General features: G+C 35.9%; 1 long non-coding RNA gene across 1 annotated transcript; it reads right to left on the bottom strand.

Moving 5' to 3' along the window:
• Positions 1 to 4,117: 4,117 nt before the first annotated feature.
• Positions 4,118 to 4,935, bottom strand: LOC116169964. The gene is made up of 4 exons (XR_004145137.1): positions 4,698 to 4,935; positions 4,515 to 4,649; positions 4,391 to 4,464; positions 4,118 to 4,288 (listed from the first exon to the last, which is right to left on the bottom strand). It is a non-coding gene; the product is annotated as an uncharacterized LOC116169964 (long non-coding RNA).
• Positions 4,936 to 22,495: the final 17,560 nt, after the last annotated feature.

The following is a 22,495-nucleotide window of genomic DNA, read 5'->3' as shown; positions in this document are numbered from 1 at the left end:
CTTCCATCGCTTCCCGCGTCCCCTCAAGCGCCACGCACACCCAAAACCGCTAACATTCACCTCATACCCTACAAAAAGAAATACCAGCAGCTTAGTACATTCCCTACGAAAAATATCGCAATCACTCAATATTCTGAATGTACAGTAAAAGATACCCAAAAATGTTCTAATAGTTTATTGAAGCAATTTGGCAAACAACGTTCTCAGATTTATTAGACCTTCGCCCGTTTTAAACACCTCGACCGTACGAAAATTGATGTTTCATTAATTATCCGACAAAAACAATAATTTCGAAACGGCGAAGTGTCCAAACGGGCATTACTCTATTAAGCTTTTTTTTAAAGGTTTATGTCACAAGTCGCATCTCAAACCGCCGTCTCACCGGAATACGAGAGTCATTCGACCTGAACCATTGCCGCACTTTTAAATCGCTTGACAGCCCTCGTCCCCCGAAACGATTTCTGCTTGTTCGCAACAAAAAATATAAAAGATAAAAAAACTACCCTCAAAATGGCTGCCTAGCAGAAAGCATCTCATTTTAGTCGAAACAGGGGTTGCAGCTATCTTTGTTCCGTCCGCAAGATCCACTTCATCCCCTTTCACCCTTATAAATATGGCGCCCTGATTGCCAGTATAACATACTCGACTTAGTCCACGTGGACTAAAAAGCTAGCAATGTTCTTGTCCAATTCTCGCTCGGAATTTCATGTGAAAGCCAACCGAACGTTCGTGTTTGGAAATCACGCCCGTTTAAATGTGACGTCTCATTTTCACATCTCCTGCGCCAACCGCACTCGCTCACTTTCCAATCGACTCTCGCGACTCCCTTCCAGCGTGCTTTCGCGTTTTGACGTTCGCTTCAAGTCCACGTGGACCTTCAATGTCTGTGATGCTGTCTGCAGGTTGCTGGAAGCAGGGAGTTGAGCTTGAGGGAGTGAAGCAGCCAGCAAAAATAAAGAGCCCACCAAAAAGTATATATGAGAAAAGATAAAAATCTAGTGGGTCAGGGCGCGGCTCTATTCTAACAGAACAAAAGCTTTCCAGGCCTGCTAAATATAAAACTCGACAGGTTAGCTAGCAATCTTTGCTTTTATACACAATTAATATATTGGATGTCGTTCATTCGTTTACTGGGTACTTCTCTCCGATAATTGAAAACAATCAAAAAGTTGCTCCCTAATTTTATAAAGTGCTTATTTTGACCGTCGCTCGCCGCTTTTTTCCCTCCGCTGCCGACTACTTTAAATATTAAAGGTCTTATAATATAATCGATAACAATGTCTTTATCGCAACCCATTATGTCAAACTGAAATGAGGACAGAAGTGTTTCTGTGTCGTTTAGCGTTTGACAGCGGCGGCTTAAAGAGGGGTGAGGGGGGGGGCGGTTTTTCTTCATACAAGAACGCGCACTAATTACATACAATGAACAATATACGTATAGCGCAATTCGAAACTAACTGGACAAAGTTATAATTTGGAATATGAAGTAATTAGATAAAAAGCTCAAATTATATTCACACATTAAATTAACACTTTGCATATTTTAAATAATGTAATGTAATAGTTTCTTGACGTGGGTAGGAATATAAATGTACAAATAATTATCTTGGAACATTCGAGCGGAAAATTGCACTGCTCATTTTTTTTAACAACGTGTTAGGAAATATTTCTTTTTGTTTATTAAAATGCTAGACATGCAACATTCCTTTTTCCCCATCAGTAACTACCTATTTACATGTGCGTAATGTAAAAAATAACAGAAGTATTTTTTAACACTATAAGCGTGAAGGTGGCCAATAAATGATAGTATTCTTATCAGAAATATCTACCATTCATGGGCAACTGCCAGAAAAGATCTAAATGTAAAACAATAGAGAGGGAGGTCAGGGGTATGGAAATCGGTAACATTTTTCACGTGTAAACTACTTTTTTCGATTAGTAAATAGTCACTTTGGGTTGGAAAATGTACCACGATATGCATACTATGCGATCAAAAATGAGTTGCTGTCGAGTCCCTTTTGGAATTTTTGTTTACAGGGGCAAAGATCATATGATCTTTGACAGGGGAAATCGTAGTTAACTTGAACTTCCAAAGGCGACTTGACTGCCACATATTTTTAATTCTCTTCTCTTTTCAACGAACTATCGCGGTTTTTATATTTTAATCAGGTAGCTTGTGATGAATTAAAAAAAAAACAAAACAAAATATATTTGATGCAACAAAACAATGAAAATAATTACATCATATTTTTAAAATACTGACCATTATTAGTAAAACACACGTCAAGACACATTACGCAACGTATTGCCATTGATGCCATGACACACCTTCAGAACAGCTCCGCGCAGTTGTGTACGTTATTATTAGTATAGTTGTAACTACTTCCATATACTTTATTAAGGATCCTCAGATCCTTTAAGTTTTATATTGTTGTCCGTCCGTCCGCCCGTGTGCGCTGCTATAACTCTTTTTAAAAGTGACCGATTGTATTGAAATTCCGTGTACGAGTACTTTGGACATTAAGGACGGGCGGTATTGATTTTCAGGAACCTGGTTCAACAGGAACAAAAGTTATAGGAGAATGTAATAATAATAGGAATAATAATAGAAATCAACATATTTCATTCCCTAGGTCATGTATCGAGTTCGAACTTATTAGATTATTCCCTACGACTCTTAGATGTATAACAATTCAATATAACTCTTCTCTGTGGTTTAGGTTTGAGAGCAAAATGTACCCAAAATTATTCTTTACACATGAATTTGAAGTTGTACAAGCTTTCATACGCATTATCTTGATGGTAAAAGAGTACATCACATGCACATTTGATAACCGCACGTGTGTGATTCAAAAATGTTAAATTATTTTTCTGAGGCCACTTGGATTTTGATAAAAACTTGTCAGTTGAAAAACTTGTAGTTTTAGAGATAATTCGATTTGTAAGAAAAAATGGGCGTTTGCAAGAGTCAGTATATTGTCAAAAGTATTACTTAAATTTTGATTCCAGGTTTTATATCTTTTTTTTTGGGTTAAGTATAAGTCAAATAAATACATTTACTATGAAACATTAAAAAAATAGGATATAGGGTGGTTTTTGGTAGGTCTAAAGTTGCATAACTTCACATTAAAAATCTCACTTTTTTAAATGGAACACCCTGTATATTATTTTTCTTTCATTGCATTTGTGGAAGTACACATTCGTGATCTACATAGTGTCTAATTTGAACAACCATGATTTTCTCTAAAACTTTCGAGAGACAGGGCAAAATACTTATAGGCCTTAGGTCTTTCAATTCTTTTGGACTACTTACCTTAGCTAGTGGGGTAATTTTAGCAATTTTCCACACGATTGGAAAGGTGCCTTCGCTAAGGCAATAATTTATTATGTGAGTAGTATGGTAGTGCCAAGTACGGTAAACATAACTTCCACATATCTAGACTGATACCATCTTGCCCAAGTGAATTTGAGTTTAAAGTGAGAAATGTTTTCAAAAAGTCCGATTCAGTGATTAAACTAAACTTAAATTGAGTTGTAGACGTTCTAGAACCACTATAGTACGCAAAAAGTTTGCGTTCATCAAGCTTTACATTGTCGTCGGTGTTTGTGAAAAACTCACTAATTTTATTTACTTGACGAAGATCTACAGGCACTTCGTTAGTTTTTAAAATACTGGTAATGCCTAATTTATTCCACTGCCTGGTATGTCTACCGTGCCAACTCCCAGCCCTCTTCTCCAGCAGCCTGCGGTGTCCATCCGAAAGAAGAAAAGACGGTCCCGTAGCCAGACTCAACGTAAAAAGGCTAACCAGCGCCGAGTACTCGTGGGGGTCAGTCTTGGAGGTGGTCCAGGAAGCTTCCTACGTCTTCCCCGAAAAGAGGCCGTAGAGATGGGGTTGATTCTGAAAGGCGAACATCACCATATCTTTAATTTTTTATCCCCCAGCAAATCCTCTACCCGAAGGGAGGGAGAGATGTGAGGAAACGAAATTAAGGGTGAGGAAATAATCTGCCCAAACCAGTAAATAAGATTTCCCCCAGATATTTCCACTTAATTTCGCCCCTCCTAATCGTCTTCCCCACCAGATCTCCAAGATATATATACCTACCTGTGTCAGTCCAGTGTTTGTAACTTTTGCTTCTACCTTTACCAGTGCCTTTTGCTATTAACCAGCCTTATTTACCTGTCATTGATTACTGCACCTTTAACCGTCGTTCCATTTCCTGTAAAACCGTTGTTAACCTGCACCCCCTGTCGTTCCTTGTGTTGAGTGTGTTGCCGTTAGCCCTAGGGGGTTAATCGTAATTAGCCGTCGAGGTGAGTGAGTGTTTATAGTGTCATTAAAACAACAATCTTTCAACCCTTTTATTAAAACGTGCAAGCCGTTACCTCTATTACTCTGACCAGTTCCCAATTCCCCGAGTAATTCCAGTTCCTAGGTGTACTCCCTAGCGAACGGGTTACTACAACAAGTATTCCTCAAGATTACCAGCTACTCTCCGTACGTTCCTACCTGTCCGTGTCTTCAAAACAAAATCGGAGCGTGACTCCTGGTTTTAAACGAAGTACACCTCCGTAGTATCTTCCCGTCGCCCCGTCCTGCCTAAACCTGGGGCACAGTGCTCCCGCCTACGTTAACCATAAGGGGCTGAAAGCCGTCACGTGAAAGGTTAGTTGTTACAGTTCGAACACTCACCCCGCAGGTTCTGTTGGTTACCCCGTTCGGGTGGCGCAGCCCTCAATCCCGCATCAATTAATTTGTTACATTCTAGACAGCACTGCACGTGGAAATTAACCTACAGTCCGACACGAAAACGGCATTGACAGCAAACCAGCTGACACGCTGGGGCCAGATAACTACCGGCAGATGGCAGTACTCCCCAAGTAAATACGAGGACTGCTCCGGAAATCTTTTATATTATTTTATTTTGTATATATATATTTTTATTTCTATTTAGCCAATACACTTTTAATTTTCTTTGCTCGCCAATTATTTCCCGACGCTACCCGAGGCTGTGGGCAAAAGCCGGAACGTACCCAGGGTTGCTCACATAATTTGGACGGATTTCCATTGCAGTATTTCAGTTTCGATTTCCATTGCAGTATTTCAGTTTCGATTCTATGTACGCTTTTTTTTCTAATCTAATGGAATTAGTTGTGAAATTTCTCAATTGCTTGTAATAATCCCAGTGAGAAGACTTTTCTTATACACTTGTTTATTGTGATACACTTGCTTCTTCTCACTTGTCACTTTCCGCGTATTCCACTGGAGAAGTTTCGAGACAAGCTGCTGCTAACAAGCTGAGGAAATATCAGGAAATTATCAATGCAGGTTAGCCGTTTTTACCTTATTCGCTGTTGAAACCCTTGGGCCCTGGTGTACGGAAGCTATGCAGTTTGCAAAATACTATAGGAAAGAAATTGAAAAATATCACAGGAGAGCACCGTTCGAAAACATTCCTAATTCAAAAACTTAGTCTGGCCATTCAGCGCGGCAATGCTGCTAGTGTTATGGGCACTTTTCCTTCGACAATCTTTTTAGACTAAATTTTCTTCCTCTCTTAAATCTTTAAACCTTTTTTAAATGTTCGAAATATTTTATATATTTAAATAAAATCAATTGATCCTAAAAAAAACGATTATATGAAAACGTATAGTTTTAAATTCTTATTCTTATTCCTTATTTTTAAATTCTTATTTTTATTTTTATTTTTTGTGAGCATACAAAAAAAGCCCACATAGATTTTGATCAAAACATGTTAATACCTGAATGAATAAAATACAAACATAAAAAACATAGAATTATAATAAAAACCCAATATTCATTTTTTCTACAACTGTCAAAAAAACCAATCGTTTTCTGACGCATTTTGAAACAAGAAGTACCTACTAGATTTTCAAACGGTTAATTAATAAGTGACGTTGCTCTAAGCAACGTGCAGAGAAAATATGTAAACAAGAGGGGACAGCTAACTACGCGTAACAAGGAACATGTCTGATAGTTACAACCCACATTCATAGAGGCGTTGCAGGTAGTTTCTGGCACGGTCGTATATACAGGTCTGGAAACTCGATCCTATTTCCTATATGAGAAGTGAGTAACTACAAAATCACTGCAAATGTTATTATAACAATTATTAAATTATTGTAGGAATACTTACTTGTTATTTTGATTACTAAATCATTTACCTACTGTTGTGAGTTGTCATTGGTTACCCTTTTTCTTTTCAATTAAGTACAAGACGAGTACATTAAAATTAAAAGCACAACACACGTATGATTTTGTGATTAGAAGTTATTATACCATGATTAGAAGTAATAAGTAAGGATAGATTACGCAGTTCTCCGCGCCGACGTGGTTTAAGTAGATGTACAAAACTTCTAGTAGATGGCGACACGTTGATCAAGTGAAACTTTTAAAAGGAGTGTTAAGCTTATTTTTGCCCTTGTAGTATAGGGAATGATGGCAAGTGTATTTATATTTTCTTTTTTACTTATATACTTATCAGTTTATGATCCGCACTGAACGAATAATTTCGTTGAATTTTCAAGCGCGAAAATTGTAAAATTGACGTTACCGTCGTTCGTGTTTTATTGGGAAAACACGATTTAGAACAAAGGAGTGCAAAAATAACTAACGGGTTATTCAACAACTGGTTCTTTTTTCTATAGGGATCATCGGTCCTTATTTTTTAAAAATGATGATGGCCGGAACGTAACTGTGAATAGTATCGCGCCATGATATCGGACTTTTTGCTACCTGAAATTGAAGCCCGTGATCTCCCCAACATTTGGTTTTAACAAGACGGTGCCACTTTCCATACAGCTCGTGAAACAATGGTTATTTTGAGAGGTCATTTCGAAGAGTTCGTAAGAAACGGCCGCAGATGTGGATGGTCCACCAGGACAACAGACGCTGCTGTCTGTGAAGCGATATTTATCCGTTAGAGGCACTCCAGTGCTCGAATACGCGCCGTACTCGCCTGATTTAGACCATGCGACTTTTTCTTCTTCCCAAAGATTAAGCCTTCCTTAAAAGGAACACGGTTCGAGTCGATGGAAGAGGTAAAGCGAAAATCGGCGGAGCTACTAAATACTCTTAAAAAAAACTTCCAGCATTGCTTTGAGCAATAGAAAAAAAAAACTAGTGGAACGGTATGTAGCGAGGGGAGGGGAGTACATTGAAGAAGAGCATTCGATTTTAGAATAGTTTTTAAAATAAAACTCTTTCGCAGACAGTCTCGTAATTTAATAGAATAGCCCAACTTCGTAATGGTCATTATTATCAATTTTTTTTTTTGGACAGGTGGGGAAATGCATTACGCACACTCCAGATGGAGGTCTGGAGTAGTGTGGGACTCTCCCATTATTTGGGCATACCCACTAAAACCCCACCTGAGGCTTCGGCTTCTAAGGCCATTTGCCAATCTATTTCCTACTTATAGCAGCTAAGATATCACAGTTTTAAGATGCATACTAGTTACATATATATCACAGATTTTCAGCTCAAACGTACAGTCATAGGACATATTACAAACATTTTATCACATTAATGGTGCTTAGAAATCGCAGTACTTCTGAGCATTTATTTACAGTGCTAAAATTCTCTTCCCATATGTCACTTATTTGATAGAGGTTACGCGCATCTTGGTATTCTGGACAAACACAAACTATATGCTCCGGTGTTAGGTTTACCTCACACCTTACGCAATGAGGACGACCTTCACCACCCAATAAAAAAACCATGTGTCAAGGCAGTATGGCCAAGCCGGAGTCTATATAGTTTCATCAAAGCGGAACGATTCGTATTAACAAGAAACAGTGGTCCTAGGCTGGGCTTGACCCTCTTCAAGAATTGTTTTAACTGTTCTGGTTATGGTGGGTTTATACAATCATTATCAATATCATTACTTTACTATCAAAAATCATTAAGAAATAGCCCATAGAAATAAAAGTTTATTGCACGTTGCTAGACAACGAAACCATCCTGAGCTATGATAATGATAATGATTGTATAAACCCACCATTAGATTCATTTTAGTACCTACAATAACTGGTCTGTCGGGCAATATAGTCATCGATAAACAATAGCAGATTACTTATTAAAATTGGATAATCGACTCTAATAATCTATCCTCAAATAATCGATTATAAAGATAATCCATTAATCGATTATCAAACCTGCTCCAGAAATGAAATCTTTATGCCAAACTCTACTACAGGTCTTCGCACCTCCACATGTACTTATGGACATACAGCACATACTTGCCAAACGAACTACAAACGTGACGATGACAGCACAAGGAGATTATGTTGTGTCTTAATACCTCAACTCAATCATAAGTCAGTTTGACATCATTGCGGTGAAGAACAAGGATAGTGTTATCGTAGAATGGCGCAAATTAGTAAGAGAGTCATTTAGTCCATAAAAGCCCATTACTGCATCTGGAGGTGCGAACGCATAGTAGCCAATAATATCACTTTCAAAAATCGTTTTGCAGTAAGTTAGATGTAACGATCAAAAATGCTTGCCCATTTTTAATTATGCAATATTTAATCATTGGAGGTTTGCTATCTTTAACCACAGACACCCGTAAAAAGTAACTGAAATCGCTCGCGATACCATTCTTTTGAAAAACGTGATTATGTCTTAACTCAAAGTAACGTGGGCATCACTTACACACAAAAATATTGTGGTCTATCCAATATATCAACTGAGAATTTCTTAATTTATATTTGATAGAAAATTATATAAACTAATAAATTACAAATGTTTTGTAAACGAACCGAATCTTGTTATAGGTGGGAGTTTATGTGTTAGGTCGCACCCATGACCCAAGTTTCGAATAAATCAGAATTCTTTTTCTGCATAAATATTTAGTTTATTTTATACCGTTAAATTTTCTATATCTTGATCATAACTAAATAGATCGGTAGATAGAACTGAGATACTGGTTTTCTTGCTTGTCTTTGACTATAGACGTTTGTGTGTAAAAGTCAACTTTTTTCTGTAAAAAATACCTACTGAAACGTTTTTTTGAAAAAAGTAACACGTAAAAAAGTTTAGTTTCTCAGATACGACGATTAAATAAAGTATTTAAAGAAGGCCTATGACCCTCGTCGATCACACTATTACGTTATATGGGAAATTTCAACCATTGTATTTAAAAGATAAATATAATGTTTCAACTTTCCAAACCATTATTGACCTATAAAAATTCAATGTAAGTATAACTTATTAGTGAGTTAAATAAATTTAAATAATATCCAACAAAAACTAAAGAGTAAAGACCACCGTGTATATTACGATTCCACCCACATGGAAAAATCAATTCAAAATGTTGCAGGTTTCTCGAAAATATCCTTAGGCGAATCTAATCTATAACAAATTCATTAATTAGAGGTATAAAAAGTGTGGGATAGGTAACAACTTTTTTTGTAGTTGTAACCTGCGTGATTAAATATACAATATTGCAAAGTTAATTATTTCGAGACTAACAGTAGATTGTAAAAGATATTAATGAAGTTAAACCCGTTAATAAAGATTGATTGCAGAAACAAAGAAGCAATTATAATCTAAATTGAGAAGAAAAAAATCTATGATTAGCTATGGTTGCAATTATGGAACAAAGGTTCGATTTAAAAGTTAATGATATCAACATTCTTGAGATAAAAAATAGAGCGTATGATAAATTTTGTGTTTGACTACACCTTTAACCATTTGTCTTCCACTCTTCCAACCCCTAAGACTTCTTTAGAATTGACACGTTAGATTTTAACAATATTATAAGGCGGTAATCGATCTTCAACTTAATCATGAATGATATTTATAAAGTAATTACTTGCGTAATTGCGTCTACAGGGTGGCCCACTGAAATCAGTTAATGCGAAATTTGCCTACTTAACGACAGTTTTGCCAGAGACGCTCGAACACGTCAATTTAAGTTTTGGGAGCACACCTAAATTAAGTAATACTATATAAGCAGGTAAGTAGAGGCAAATAATTTAGTTTTTTTGTTTTCGTATAGGTTATCGATTTCGAATTATAATTTCATGATCAGACCTTGCGGAAAATAACTGACTAGTTTTACATAGAAATTGAATAATATAGCTTACCGTCATTTAAAATATTGAGTGAAAATGGGTATGTACATCTCTATGAAGGATCGTATGAGTTACGTTTATATTCTGATGGTAGTTGTGAATCATATACACATTTGGCAGTTATTGTGGACGAGATCTCGTCAATAAAATAAGTAATACTACTTACATAACTTTAACCCTGAGAAGGGGGTGAATTGCACCCCAAAAAGGTTAAATGGGAAGGGATAGTAAATGTTAGATAGGTCGAAAGGAGTGTTCATTATGTTTTCAGAACTGTTTAATTGAGAGCTTGTGTCAGAAAAGAACTTCTGACATAAGTGCAATAAGTGCACAAGCAATGAAGCGAATTTGTGAGTGTATTAAATTAGCTTGTTTGATTTGTGGTAAATTCAAAAACAATGACAGTTTACACTATAGCGCAAATGGTGGAAATTGTTTCCATTTTTTTTAAAATGGCGATTCTGCCTTCATAAATTCGCTTCCTCGACCGTCTGCCGCCTCAGGCACCTCTAAAAAGCGTTATGCGGGTCACTCTGTAATTGGACGCAAGCCTGTTGAGGGCCCAGAACAAGAGAGGGATAATAAATAAATAAATAAATAAATTCTTAAGGCGCTGCGATACTTCTTGCGGTACCAATTCTAAATGGTTGTTTTTTTGAAAAAATAAGTTATACGCCTATTAGTACAGGCTCAACTGGTTTCTATAACGCGTAAATTAGGTGGTGATTTGACAACCTTTGACATCGTTTGTTTCTCTATTTTTTGATCGTGAACCTACCTGAAAATATAATTGACGTCACAGACTCCTGATTCTGATGGTAGAGGAATTGAATTGTTCCACGAGAATGCCAGAAAGAGTCTTTTTTAGAAACGTTCTTAGTATGTCTTAGGATATCTTGCCTAGTGACCACCCAATCTTGTCTGGGTTCCAAGTTGAATTGTCGGGAACTCATTTCGGCGTGGCGGAGTCGATCTTTTGCCGGATCGAAGAGGGTATTGAAAGTCACATCCATCGATTGCTGTTCGGAAACGGTGTATCTGTCATCGTCGCGGACATTGGAACAAGGGCGAAGGGAGCTTGCTTTTGATAGTATATGAATATGCGGTACACTACTTTCCAGGAGTTAGCCGATCTGCTAGTCTCGACGAAACAATGCCATGATCCAAACTTTGCTTTCATCACTGGCAGTTTATATCGTTTACAGGTTATCTCATGCCACTATGCCTTTGACTCCGGTGGAGCTCTTTGAAAGTGACGCCTCAATGTGCGTACCTTTTTCGGCATGTCCAGTCCTTTTTTACCTTCACAAAGTAAATAAATATGCAAAATCGAATATGTATTGTTAAATTGAACATTCATTGACGGATTTAATTCGCGTATTTACTTAACAATAGCTTAGATCTAGACGTTTCAAATGACCAATTAGGATTTACCCCCTTCAAAACTGTGGCGTATGAAAGTTACAGTTACATTATATCCTTATTTAAATTAAATACCTATATTGTATAGCCAAATACAGGCAACAAGGAAGACGTCAACGAAACCGCTGGAGTTAAGGGGGTACGGAGGGGGATACGTAGTACATATTTATTAGCATTTATTAGCATTCGATCTCACCCCACTACCGAAAGAAAATTGAGATTTCAGAAAATTGTTTACATAGTGTACCTAAAACAGCTATAGTAGGTGGTAGGTACCATACCATATAGGTAAATACTTAAGTCATAGTTTTAGCAGAACACTTCCACAGTAAAGAAAGAGTGCAGTCACAAGCATTTATATTAAACATTTCCTTTCAACTATCGAACTTGCAATAACTCAGTTTTATTTTAGCAGATAATAAGTTGAATTCTCACAAGCATACAGTACTTTCCTTTCTACCGAAATAAATAGTGAACTGACGCGAATCATTTCTTCCCCGGAAGAAAAACAATAACAAATCTTTCCGGTTCACACTCAGCGTAACATAAATAATTGTCGTAACTCCAATTAACAAAGTTTTCCCTAAACACATTTTTAATGCCGTATATTCAGAGATTCTGAGAAATGAAACATTCTTTTTTATACGTAAATAAATCTTTAAGTACGTATGTATACAAATATTATGCCCGTATGTAAATAGCGAATGTAATTTCTTAAAACATATTTATCTAGTAAGATATGAAAAGTAAATATTGATTAAAACCTCCTTTCGTATTACGAAAAACAAATAAAGAAATGTCTTCAAGTTAACTTTGTGTCCCCAAGCTCTACCTACACCATCTCGGCGCAGGTTATATTCTTTTTATTTAATGTAAAGTGATAAAGACCATGCATTAATTTATTAAATTTTAACGCTTTCCAGGTTTTCTGGATTATTAAATATGCCTACTTTTCTTACGTTTATTTATTGTAGATTGTATTATCTAAAATGTTGTATACACTGTAGAATATTTTTTATTCAGACATATTACGGCATGTATATAGTAGTTAAGAATCTGGAATGTTTTGTTAAAACAATGCAAACTGTTTTTTTAAAATGTGGCGAAACCATTGTGTGTGCAATACACATGCTTATCACAAAGAAAACTTTCCATTTTCTCCCAACAACATTTTCCAAATTATTTGCTTTTTTAATTTTATTTGGTATATCTAAACTATATTTATAAATATTAGAAGCTTGAGTACAAAACAGCATAGAACCTATCAAATTAATAATGACGTGATATATTAAGGGATCTGAATCTTGGGTTTAAAGATTATCAAAGAAATCGCCTAGAAATACTAATTTAAACAAGTAAGCAGCAATTGTTTGACTAAATACTAACCGCCAGCGACTACATCTGAGAAATTGACAATCATCGAGTTTTCGAATAAAAATTTTAATTAACGTTAAATTTATACTAATGCGGAAAAAAGACAATGACAATAACTAAAACATCAGAACAAAAAAAACATTACGGTATTTAAATTTTTCATTGATTCATGTTGTGACCTCCCCTCCCCCCTCTTTCCCTTACATTACTTTTTTTATGAATCTCTGGACGCTTTTAGAACCTTGCTAGAGTCAGGTTCTCTGATCATATGACTGCAGTTCTCCTATGAGAATCAAATTGACACGTGGGCCCGTATGAATAAAAGTAAGCAAATGCTTATACTTGAAAAATTCAAAGTAAATACTCGGAAGTGCTCCTTCGCACTGGGCGACTTAGCAGCGCTGCTAAGCAGAAGGACAGAACGCAGTGCAGCGCTGCTAAACAGACCAGTATGAAGGGGCACTTCCGAGTATTTACTTTGAATTTTGCAAGTATAAGCATTTGCTTACTTTTATTCATACGGGCCATTGAATTGATCTCTTTTGCTTCAGGTTCAAATGAACAACGTGTTCTTTCTACAGGAAACAACAGCACAAATTGTACGTTTAATATAACAATAATTAAAGATTAAATGTAATGTAAGACTTTGAGCTGATTGTTTTTAAAAAGGCGCCGGTAAGTACATTTGTTGCTTTGTTTTTAGATGGGTAAGTAATTTTACCGTCGTCGTATTTATAGTCACTGGTAAATTCCACGTACTGTCATGGAAACACCCATGGTAAATAGTCAGAAATGACCAATCGCGCAAAAAACAATTCACAGTGCCAAAAACCGCAAAAAAAATGGTTAGTAAAGTGGGTATGATTATTTTACACATTATGCGCACCCCACCCCACCTGAGTATTACTAGAAAAATTAAAATTTTAGAAGAGGAAAGGGATTGGCATTTTTGAGCTCCAAAACGATTCTTTATTTACGAAACGACACAAAATCATATGCACATAATAATCGCAAGGGCATACAATATTAATTGAATTAAAAATTGGTTTGCTTCGATTAGACGGTTGCTTGCAAAAAATTATGTAAATTTGTATAATACGTTCAAAAGGTATCTACCTACAATACAAATGGCATCAGGTAAATTTCGCATAGCTAAGCATGTTTTTCACTCAAATGTACGAATTATATTTCGTGTATTCTGTACAAACCGCTTGATTTTCTAGGCAGAAGCCGCAAAACAGTAGTTGGCATTCCCACCTCTTCGCACCTTAATTACAAAACTAATAAAAGAGGAGTTAGTCATTTCGTAATAGAAATATACATAAGAACTCATACAGTCGCCAATTCAATTCAAATTTAGAGCTTAAAGAAAGCGCGCAATCATTGCTTAATTCGGTTGGTGAGAGTATAATAATTGGAAATAGGTCGAATTTTATTTATTTATTTTTTATATTTATTTTGCATGGACACTTTGACGGGACCAGTTCAAATAACTGTTCTAACCTTTTGTTTGCTTTCGTCGAATCTAAACTGAACTTGTCTGCCTACCTATTTATTTTCGGCGTTCTTATTTATTCATGCATAGTAAAATGCCCATTACGTTTTATATGTTGGCGGATACCGAACGTATTTTTAAATTGGCAAGCTTATGATTATTTCATTACCACGCTAAAGCGTACCCATTAAAAATTGAAACGTTTTACGTTTGATGTTCTTCGTTTATATTTATTTATATGTAATAAAAAACGAGTATAAATGATTTCCGAATAAATTTTATGCTAATTGAAAGCTTTTAGGCAGTTTTCTGAATGCCAAATTTCGATTATCCGTATAATATCTTCTTACAATCGATATAAAAGTAAATTATTGTTTATGGTTAGAACTAAATATAATCTCCATGATAAAATAAATGCCAAATGCAAATTTCGTGTCAACCTAAAAGTTCGTGTTATTAAAATTTATGATTATAAAAAAATTCGAATTATGTATGCTACTTGCATATTTATGATGAATTCTGATGTGTGTAATTTGTAAAGCATGGAATCTTACGACACTTAATTTCTGTTCACTCCATAAATAAGTACGTATATTGCCTAGTACTTTTAAAGCTGGCAGAAATCTTAAAGGATAACTGTTTTTTAACAGCCATGGCGCGCTTACTATAAATTAGTAAAGGTTGTATGTGAAACGAAGCGCCGAATGGAACAAAAATTTATCCCAATCGAAAAGACGGTTAATGGTTTGTAGAAATTCAATTAAATTTTTTATGCTCCAGAAAAAGTTGGCACAAAATAATAAACTGCACGTTGTTATCTTTATTTCGCTCTACCCTACATTAGAAAATGACAATTCATTAAATTTATTTAATGATTGGAAATTATGGTAGATATGGTCGTTAACTTTGTACGTACTTAAACCCTTCTAGGCATCATTTGAGATTTATTTATCCATGTTATTAATAACGCGCTTACCACATTTTTAGTGATTTTCCGGTGTATCTCTATACTTTTGTGACCATTATTGTCGCTTCCTCAGTCTGAGTTCATTTTGTTCATTATGGCACCTGTTATTCTCAGTATGTAATTGTTGATCTTCCGATCGTAGCGGAATGCCTATTAAATTTATTCTTTAACGTGTGGTGAAGTATGCATAATATGCGATGTGTAACAAGGTCGAAGAATATTATCCACACGTTTTGTACGTTTTGACAAATAATAATAATAATAATAATAATAATAATGTAATGTGTTTTATACCAAATATAATTAACTAACGTAACCTGCCCTCGACATTTTAGGGAAACGCCAAAAATTTTGGGTCATAGCTATTTGTGAACTTGGCCCTTCACCCTTTCAAAACATATTATGTTTTAAAGTATATGTCTGCCATAATTTGAAATAGACATAAATGGTAATATTATAAAAAATGGGGAAGAGTGCTTGTAAATATAGGGTGCGAATGGACGAGTGTATAACAATAAAATCAGAAAATAGAACTAAAACCATTAGAACTTCCCAATATCGCAGTCGAATTACCCCGTTGAACTTCAATAGAAAGTCGTTGCCACACATATTCTGTGGCTCGTTTTTTTCCAGTTGCACGCTCGAGTCTGTTGCCAATATCTTCAATTGATTTCTCTGGTCAATTCCCATCAACTGAAAAGGAACTGGGTTATAGAAGATGAATTGATGGCCAAGGTTTCTATATTTATTAATTTTCCGACATTCAGACTCGGCAACCGCAGCGCCGCATGATCTACTGGTAGAATTCAAATAACTAAGAGCAAGCGTACCTACCACAGTTACATCCCACGCAAGGGATCGTCATCTTTTCTCTTATCATCTCTCAATGTCCCACATGATTCAAGAGCAGAGTGAATTTGTAAAGATGCCAAGCTTCGGTACACTACTTGGTTTAAGGATTCGTGTCGAGGTCTGGGTCCAGTTATATGAGTGTTACAACTCAATCCATGTGAAGTTGATGATTGATGAATCAACTGGAGCACCACAAGAACGAGTGAAAGGTTGACAATATTGACTCAAAGGCGTAAGTAACGCTGTACAAATACGAGCAGCTTCACTTCACAAAGAAGTACCAAGTTGTGGAGCAGAGAGAGCATTAACTATCTTTGGGACACACAGCTTTAAATCGAGCGATTGGGGGGTTTACAGTGTAGTTGAATTCCGCAGTTCTAATTTAATAAGCGTGTACCTGAAACCATAAAACATTTTTTTGGACAGTAAAAGTTTATTTAAAAATAGAGGCTGATTAGCAAAAAAATAATGAACATGTGCGGTTTTAAAGGTTTATTCAAAACGATATGATTGTGGCGGGCTCTGTGACGTAATAAGCCCGACCAATCAGCTCCTAGAACCATTCAGATGACATAACGACTTGGCAATATTGCAGGAGAATGGCATTTATAACTTGCGTCATCTGTCACAGGCACTTGTCACTTTCGTGCTAGATGCAGTTAAACATCCCTCTCAAAACGTCAAATGTGACAAACGTCAGACCCTCGCGTAAGGTTGCCAGCTCACTTCTACGTGATTGGTTGTAGGTTTGTGACGTATTTAGTCTGAAGCGTTTCAAATTCGGACTAAAAACACAGCTTTTCAATAATTGATTTTGGGTTTATTTTACTCGCAAATAAAAATTGAGGACACACGGGTCTTTTTATTTTTAATGTACTTTGTGGATCAGAAATAAAAAATGAAGGCGGGATGACCCCCTGAAGAAACCAGTAAGTACCTCTACTTTCATGTAAATCCTTTTTCCAAAATGCGCACACAGATTACTGTTCTGCAGTCTACTTTAATTTTTTACCGAACTACAATAAGGCAACTTTGCAAAAACTGCAAAATTCTTGCTTACGATTTGTTCATCCCATTTCTTTCGGTCATCATATAAGACCCATCTATACAAAATTAGGCGAACTCAAAACACGTGAAAGAATCTTCCAACTTATAGCTACCTTCCTATGGAAGCTGATAAAGTGTAACAGTCGAAGGTATATAACTGAATTTATAGTAAAGCGTAGCGATCTACACAGCATCAATATCAGAAAGTCAAAATATCACATACCTAAATACGCCTAAATATAGGACTTCTAAATATAAGGGATGCTTTCCCTATGTGGCTCCCCATATACTTAATTTAATTTTTGAATTTATAAATTTAAGTTACCCCAATTTCAAATCTAATGTCTATGAGTCTTTAATACTAGGAAAAATTAAAGTTTAACTTGCACATTTATTATTTTATTATCTTTTTGTCTTGTTATTTACTAAACCCAATCATAATGTAAGTTATATTATAGCTAAGCTGTGCCATTATGATACTTAATTTACTTTGGCAGAATGGAAGATCGACCACCCAGTGCCCATGCTTTCAGCAAGCTTTCTATACCGAAAAGTGCGCTATTAATTTTAAATTTTCCAAAAAAATCGTCCCCCGACAGTCTTAGTACAAAAAAAATCGATATTTTAGGCTCTGAGGGACGATTCAGATTACAAAACACCATAATACTTAAATCCTGAAGACAGAATAGCTCAAGAATCGGAAACAGGTCGGTCAGTACATTCCAAAAAAGAATGTGCTCAAATGCCCCTTGGAAAATATATAGCAATACTATTACTACAAAGTTAAATATAAAAGATTCATAAACATTGTAGCTATACGTTAAGTAAATGGCCTTTCACCATTTACACTCAACGAGAGGAAATCAGGAACATCAAAATTGTCCCTCGAATCGCAAAGTGTAACGACGTCGATTAAAAAAACAACAAATAACTAAAATTCTGGGAAAATTTCGGTTGCCAAAACATGTGCTCCGACAGAAACCAGTTACGCAGGTATTTTAGATTGTTAGGTACCACATTTTCAGCATTATTGTTAAGCTTGAGTAAGTAGATGTTTCAGGAAAAGTGACGAAAGTATTTTTATTGCGGCAATATCTCTTGAAACTTGACATTTCTTTTTACTGGAACTAAACAATGTTATAACTTGTTCAATATTAATATACCCGCATTCTTTTATTTAACAAATTACTTAAGAATTTATACATTTGCTTTTTTTCGTTATTTGTTTGTGACTTTAATTAATAGTTACAAGTATTTTATACATTGTCTCTCTTATATGTAAAGATTGGTAGCTCGTGTTAATATAAAGTACTCACCCCACATCGTCAGGATCATCAAGGCCTTACTGCGCTTGGCCTGAACCACTGTAAATACAACAAACACAAGGAGTACCTCTGTCTTGCATTCAGCTACATATTTACTCTAATCATGAGACTGAGCACACTCAAACTGCTACATTCAGTTATAGCTGACGTTTCATAGAACAGAGGATTTTCTCACATGCAGGTCCCCATATGCCACCCGGCCATCGTATCTTCCTGTACAATCTCAGCCCCATGCGTGGACCTAAAGCGAGGGTCTGCAAGAGTCTCATGACGTCAGCCGGCTCATACCTTGTCCCGGAGTGTTTACGCCGAAAACTCAACTCCCATGAAGGGGGCCTAAAGACGAGCGGGTCTACAGTAACCCGGAATACCTAACTCTCGTGCACAGTCAGCACAATAAAAGTGTCAGGGCCCTACTGTATATACTGTATATTTAGGTGCGAGACAGTGCGATAACCCACTCGCAACAATGACCGAGAGTACAAACGTCTTCTAACGCGGTGGAATCGAACGACCGCACGAAGCGCTTATACTGATCTGCCGACTCGCAGGAACGGAGCACCCAACGCCGTGGTCCAGACGGACTCAGGCATGGAGCGCTTCCACCGATCTGCTGGGTGGAACGAATCCTTAGACACGGAGACACGTAACTGCAGGATAGATAATGGGAAGCCTTCCAATGTGTCTAGACTCTAGACACCCAGCGGGCACAAAGAAAAGACCTCTACAGGAGTCAGGACTAAATAATCTACCAGTGGATACAAAACTGAAGTTGATACAAACTCTTATTTTTCCCATATTTGAATATTGTAGTTTGGTGTATTACAATTCTCTTACGCAACAATATAAACACAAATTACAACGCTTGCAAAATGCGTGTTTTAGATTCGCTTTAGGTATACCTTCTAGAGACCATGTAAGCCCTTATCTTGAAAGAATCCATTTATTAAATGTGAAAGGACGAATTCACTATTTGCTATGCATCTTTCTTTACAAATTGTGTAAAAGTGGTTCTCCTGGATACTTACTGGAAACCTTAGAAAAGCGGTCAAGTAGGCATGCAGTGAACTTGCGAATTGATAGTCTCACAATACCCAAATACAGAACAAAAAAATTTCGAGGCAGTTTCACATACATTGCTGTTTCAACCTTAAATCAAATTCAAGAACACCTAAGTTTATCTTTGGATAATTTCAAAAAAATAATATTTGACATGTGTTTTGATCATTTTTGAAATAAAAGCTAATTTTTTAGAATACCATTGTTAATAATGTTTAAATAGGTACGAAATGTGCAATTCTTTTTTTCTTTGTTCTTTATTTTTTTCATTATTTTTTAGTGTTTTTCAAGCATGTATATTTATGATAATTAGATCATGTTATGCGTCTCATGTCAAAGAATGTTGTCTTTATTTAAGCATATTATGTCACAGTCTTACTGGAAGAGTGGAAGATCGCCTATGGCGAACTCTGTTTCCATTTGTGAAAATTTTCTATGTTTTTTCACAATAAATTATTATTATTATTATTATTATTATTAAATACGTATTATCCCATGCGATAAGGAACTTTAACGTCGGTATGTTGGCATAGATAAATGCTCCTTATTGAAAGTAAATAGGATGCTATATCTATAATATATGATCTAGGTAGCATTGTTGTTAGTAACTTTTAGTTTCAAAAGATTCCTGTCCTGCAGCTCAGCAGCGCTGCTAAGTCGCCCAGTGTGAAGGAGCACTTCCCAGTATTTACTTTGAATTTTGCAAGTATAAGCATGTGCTTTCTTTTATTCATACGGGCCAATGTGTCGTTGTTGCATCTGTTGTGAAGGCAGTGTCCTTTTTGGAAAAATCCTTATGGAACAAACGAAAACTTGCTTCAATAAATTGTCGGTTCCACTCAACCAACAAATTTAAAGAAACTAACTTTACGTTATCCGGTTGGTACGATTTTTTTATTTCGCGAGCAGAACAATCTTTTCTCATGAAGAAAAACTTGGAAACTTGTATGTTTTAATGATGATCTTGGATTTTTCGATGATGAAAATCTCTGTTCGATCACAAGGTTTACGTAAGTGCATTTGTGAAATACGACCCCTTAGCATTAATTAGATGGCGTAATAAAAATATACCTTCACCCATATTCCTGTTTTGATTACCTATTGCTGGATGACCGTAAAGCAGTAGCTCTTCAATGCTGATGGAGTATCTAGGCTCTAGGCACTTCGAAAATAAAGCAGAGCCGAGTAATTTAATTAAAATAATAGTGTTTTCTTATCAGATCACAAAACCCTCTCACCATGGTCTATGACCACATTTTCTAAAACTTGAAATTGGGGACATTCCCTTAATTTTAACCGTCGTTTTTAGGTTTGCTCATTTAGTTCGTAATCAAAATTCTATTCTTACATCGGAGGTTCATTTTGAAATGAAAGTCATGATTTTTTAAAACAATATTTCTGTGGCCTCTTGTATACGAAATTAAGCCTTAGAAAGAATTTGGGAGCCGAGCCTGACCGGGATTATGTATAATGGTACATACAAACTTATTATCAGTTTTTTAATCAGTTGTCGTTGCTATAGATTGCCATGGTTTTAAAATCTTACAAGCTGTCTGATAGACGGAACTCTCGTGAAAGTGTAAGTCACGATGCCCTATTAGTAGTAGTGTCAGTTCGCGTAAAAGAACAACGTTTACTACTGAAATAATGCAAAGGAGATTTGGTTTTGACCTTTATCTTCTGTTCAATGGAAGCGCAAATCTGGACTTCTCTAAATCCCGCCATTGTGTACAAAACGTGAAAATACAATTGCAGGTATTTTTGCTAGGAAGTGAAAAGGAGTTCTAGAATGACACTTTACCTGTAGGCGCGCGATGGATATTTAAAGCGAAACGATTTATAAAGGACATTAATAATATATAAAATAACTAACGATGCTTCTTTAGCATAAAAGAGTTCTTCATTTTAAATATTTGCGAAAAATAAAAGCCGACAGCATTAGTCTCGACGTCTCAAACGATGTCTCGAGGCAAACTTTACAAACTGAAACAAGAAAAAGGGAGATTTAAATTATAAGTAGCCAACTTTTCTCATACTAAATATTGAACAGGAATTCTTAAATTGCATTTTAAAATTAGGAATTAAAAACATTTTATGTTTCCATTATCATTTGTTCTGTATACCTACTCGATTTAAGTTTTGTAATTGATTTTTATGAAAAGACAATCCATACTGACTAAATTATACGTTACGTATGTTAATGTTGCGAATGTATGGTGTAAAATAATATGTTATTTGCTACAACCTAAGGTCGTTTTGTAAAAGATTGCATTACCAATAATCCAAGAACTGCTAACAAATTATTAAGTACAACCTAACAATTACATTCACGACTTCAACTAATAATAACAGAAATGAATAACCCATACTTATACTAATAATACTACTGTTAACCTGCCTTAACGTCTTTTATTGTGTGAAAATGTGCCACAGATGGAAAAAGTGGTTCCACGTTCAGAAAAGGGATTTCAAATATCTGTTTCTTTTTTGGCGACTTCTATAGCTATAATTACCGATTGGGAATTAGAAGAACGCTTTTGATTGGCATTTTCTGCTTGCAGAACTAGGTCCAGCGCTCATGGAAATGCAAAAGTACGCATTTTGTCATATCAAATTCTTGATGGGATATCCCGTTTTTTTTAAGTAAATTTACAGTACCTGGGTATTGTTTAGAAAGTGAAGTTTTCGTTCCATTTAGCTTGCATAGTCTTGTAGGGCTGTAGCTGTACGAGGGGAATTGAGGGATATTTCATGCGTAAAAACTTCTTGCACACCATTAAACCGTTGTCTGCATAGGCACAGACACAGACAGTTATGCCCTATTTCAAGATATCCCGAAACAACATCGA

This window comes from Photinus pyralis, unplaced genomic scaffold (assembly GCF_008802855.1).
Source record: "Photinus pyralis isolate 1611_PpyrPB1 unplaced genomic scaffold, Ppyr1.3 Ppyr1.4_LG4, whole genome shotgun sequence".
In the NCBI taxonomy this organism is placed as follows: domain Eukaryota; kingdom Metazoa; phylum Arthropoda; class Insecta; order Coleoptera; family Lampyridae; genus Photinus; species Photinus pyralis.
Note: the sequence above shows the minus strand (reverse complement) of the source record. Positions and strands in the feature narration are given on the sequence as shown.